The sequence below is a fragment of the Hordeum vulgare genome, chromosome 5H (assembly GCF_904849725.1).
Source record: "Hordeum vulgare subsp. vulgare chromosome 5H, MorexV3_pseudomolecules_assembly, whole genome shotgun sequence".
Taxonomy (NCBI): Eukaryota; Viridiplantae; Streptophyta; class Magnoliopsida; order Poales; family Poaceae; genus Hordeum; species Hordeum vulgare.
Window position 1 is genome coordinate 277635672 of NC_058522.1, and position 4590 is coordinate 277640261.

The following is a 4590-nucleotide window of genomic DNA, read 5'->3' on the forward strand; positions in this document are numbered from 1 at the left end:
TCTTCGATCTGTTGAAATTGTTTGGCCAAATAGGTTGATACTTCTTCGGTGAGAGAGGTGCGTTGTAACAGGTTCAACCTGGCGAATTTCTATATCCTAGTTACAGAAGGGGACAAGATGTGTATTTGTGTTTCTTCTACTAACGATGAAACGATAGGGTTTATTCATATTGCTTGAGTTTACTTTGTCTACATCATGTCATTGTTCTTCATGCATTACTTTGTTTTACTTAATACTCTAAATGCATGCTGGATAGCGGTCGATGAGTGGTCTAATAGTAATAGGTGTAGGTAGGAGTCGGCCTATTTGTTTATGGACGTGATGCCTCTATGCACATGATCAATGCCGTGAATATCGCATGACTATATGCTTTTCTGTCAATTCCCCAACAGTAATTTGTTTACCCACCGTATCCTATTTTTTACGAGAGATGACATTGGCGAAATCATGGCCCCTAGATCTATTCAAAACATATTTACAAAACCTTTCATACCTTGCTTCCATTTACTTGTTTTATTTTATCTTGCTATCTAAAATTATCTACACACAGGATTTCTCACATCGTTGTCGGGGAATATCATCACCAACTACCAAGTAATTCCACACAACTTTTCATTCACTTGTTCTCCTTTTTATTTGTTGGTATATTTTGTTTGTCTCGTAAAAAAGTAAAAACACAAAAATATTTACCTTCGCTTGTTGAGCTTATCACTAGATTGCATCTTTGCTCTTTAGTTTGGTTGTCTTTCTTGTTACTTTGCCTACTCGGTTACCATGTCTCAAGATACTACTAAGTTGTGTGACTTCTCAAATACTAATAACAATGACTTTATTATTACTCCTATAACACCCGCCACTAGTGTGGATGTTTTTGATATTAATGATGCATTACTGAATTTTGTCATGAAAAAGCAATTTTTGGTAAGTCCTAATGAGGATCCCGCTTCACATCGCAATACCTTTGTTGAACTTTGATATGAAAAATAAAAAGGATATGGATAATGATATTGTGAAATTAAAATTATTCCCTTCTTCACTAAGATATAAAGCTAAAGCTTGGTTTTCATCTTTACCACACAATAGTATTGGAACATGGGAAAAGTGTAAAGAAGGTTTTATTGCCAAGTATTTCCCTCGTGCTATGATCATCTCCCTTACAAATAAAATAATGAATTTTAAGCAGCATGATCAAGAACATGTTTCCCAAGCATTTGAGAGAATGAAATTTATAATAAGAAATTGCCCCACTCATGGTTTAAATTTGTTGATGATTACCCAAAAATTATATGCTGGACTAAGCTTTGTGTCTAGAAATCTTCTAGATACTCGTGCAGGTGGTACCTTTATCGATGTGACCTTAGGAGAGGCCACAAAACTTAAGGAAAACATCATGACCGATTATTCTCAATGGCACACCAAGAGAGCTCCAACCGATTAGAAGCCAAATTCTGTTAAGGAAATCACTACTTTGAGTGAAAAAGTGGATGCTCTTATGAATCTGGTTTCTAATAAAAATACTCATTTTCATCCCAATGATATGCCCTTGTCTACCTTGATTTAGAAAAATAACGATGCTATTGATGTCAACTTTGTCTCGCGAAATAATTTCAACAACAATGCATATAGGGGTAATTTCAATGCTAGGCCATATCTCGGTAATGTTCCTAATGGTTATGGCAATTCTTATGGAAATTCTTCTACAAATTCTAATAGGATACCCTCTTATATTGAGAACAAAGTTACGGAATATAGTAATTCTCAAAAAGTTTTCAGTACTATGTTACAAGAAAAATTGCATGTTGTTGATAGTTTGCCTAAAAAGATGGAAATAATTTCTCTTGATATAGAAACTCTTAAAAATGTTTTGCCTCCTAAGCATGTTTGTAATGAGACTATCAAAATATATTGAAGTGTCTATTAATGAAAATAAGGAGAGGACCGATAAGTTGAAAGCTAAGCGGGAATTCCTAGAAAAAGCTCTTTCTTTACTTCTATGAATATTAATGATAAAGGGACTAGATATGAGTCAACTCTAGTTAAGGAGCGTCCCGTTTACTTGGAGGGTGATGATTTTAATACTAAAACTGAAAAATTGGGATTGGAGAGGTCATAATTTTAACTAGTGACGTGCCCACCATTTTGGATTGCAAGTACTTTAATTATGATAATTGCTCTTTAAAATAATGTATTTCCTTCCTGCAATTCATTATTAGCTCACCCAATTCTTATGAACAAAACAAAGCTTTTACTCAACATATAGTAGAAGTTATGGTGAAAGCTTATGATGAGAAACTTAAGCTCGAAGTTTAAATTCCTAGAAAGTTGCATGATGAGTGGGAACCTACTATCAAATTAAGATAAATAAATTTGAGTGCAATGCTTTGTGTGACATTGGTGCTAGTGTTTCAACTATACCTAAATCTTTATGTGATGTGCTTGGTCTCACTAATATTGAAGAATGTTCCCTAAACTTGCATCTTATGGATTCTACCATTAAGAAACCCTCAGGTAGAATTAATGATGTGCTGATAATTGCGAATAAAAATTATGTGCCTATAGATTTCATTGCGCTTGATATTGATTGCAATCCTACATGTCCAACTATACTTGGAAGGCCCTTCCTACGAACTATAGGTGCAATCATTGACATGAAAGAGGGAAACATAAGGTTCCAATTTACATTAGAGAAAAGAATGGAACAATTTCCTATAAATATAATTATACCACCTTATGATTCAATCATGCGATCCAATTATGGGTGGAGTGTCAAGGATGACAACACTTGAAACTATGTAATATGCCAAACTAGGGGAGTAAAACAATAGCGCTTGTTGGGAGGCAACCAAATAGTTATCTTCATTTTTGTATTTTACTTTCTCTTTGTTATTGATAACATGATTATTGCATAGGTAATTATTGTGTTTTTATGTTTTAATTAGTGTTTTTTCCAAGTAAAGCCTTTGGTATGATTTGTATGATAGTACGTAGAATTGATACGATGCAAAAACACAAACTTTTACGTCGAGTGCAGAATTTCTTTGATTTCACTAGAACATATTTTTAAGATGGATTTTTGACACACTATACAATACAAATTCCTCAATTAATTCTAATTTTATATAATTTTTGGAGTTAATTAAGTATAGGTCCATTACATATTACTACAGACTGTTCTGTTTGAGTCAGATTTTGTCTTTGCTTGCATAGTTTGCTTGTTTTGATGATGCTATGGGTTGTATCGGGGGGTATAAGCCATGGAGAAGTAATAATACAGTACTTTGTGCTAAAATAAAATAATAATCAACTTATAACCACACCTGAAAGAATTTTATATGTTGCTTATACTAACGGATCTCATGAAGTTTTGTTGAGTTTTATGTGATTGACGTTTTCAAGTTTTGGGTATTATCCCGATGAACAAAGGAATGAGGAGAAGAAAAATACTAAGCTTGGGGATTCCCTAGGCACCCCAAGGTAATATTCTAAGAAGAATAAAGCGTCTAATCTTGGGGATGCCCCGGAAGGCATCCACTCTTTTCGTCCAAATCCATCGGTATGTCACTTGGAGCTACATTTTTATTTATCACATGATATGAGTTTTGCTTCGAGCGTAGTTTGCTTTTGTTTTATTTTACTTTCAGTTTTCCACAATAATCGTTTGCTAGACACACCTATTTGAGAGAGATACCACATCATCACAATTTGTTAGAATACTCTATGTGCTTCACTTATATCTTTTGAGGTTAGCAGTTGCTCTAGTACTTCACTTATATCTTTTTTGAGCACGATGGTGTGTAGATTTTATAGAAACACTATTCCCTCATTATTCGCTTATATTTGTTTGAGAGTTAAATAAATAGTGATGATAATATGCATGGGTCATAAGACTAGATAAAAAATAATGGGTGTTCAATGAGTGATAATTAAAACCATCATGTAGCATATATAGAGAAATTATGGGTTAATGATATTTTTGTGGTGATATGAAAAAGGTGTGAGTAATTTATTATTAATTCAGAGAGGTCTCAATATTAAGATATGTTAAACTTCTTGTTAATCTAAAATAAAAAGGGCATGGTGAAGATGTGTGAGCATTTCTATTCCTCGTTGAAATCATAGTGTTGTTTTGAGTCGGAGTCGCGCGATGGTTAACTCCTACCAACCCTCCCCTTAGGGGCATGCGAGTAGTACTTTGATTTGTGATAAAACTAATAAACCTTTGCAATAATTACATGATTTCTTCATGACTAATGTGACACGATGGACATACGCAATCTCACCTCCACATATTTGCTAGCCTCCTCGGTACCGTGCATCGCCCATTATCACCTTGAGGATCGGTGCAACTTTCTCCGGTGCATCCAAACCCCATGACATGACACACTCTGATGCAAATAAGCATTTTTATATCCTCATAAAAACAGACATCATACCTACCTATCATGGCAATTCCATAGCCCTTCCGAGATATATTACCATGCAAATGCCATTGTCACTTCACATGACTAGTTCGTTCATCATCTTAATGCTTTGCTACTATCCTTTACCACACTTGTGCCTTGAAGTGGAACCTTGTTCTTCATATAGAGA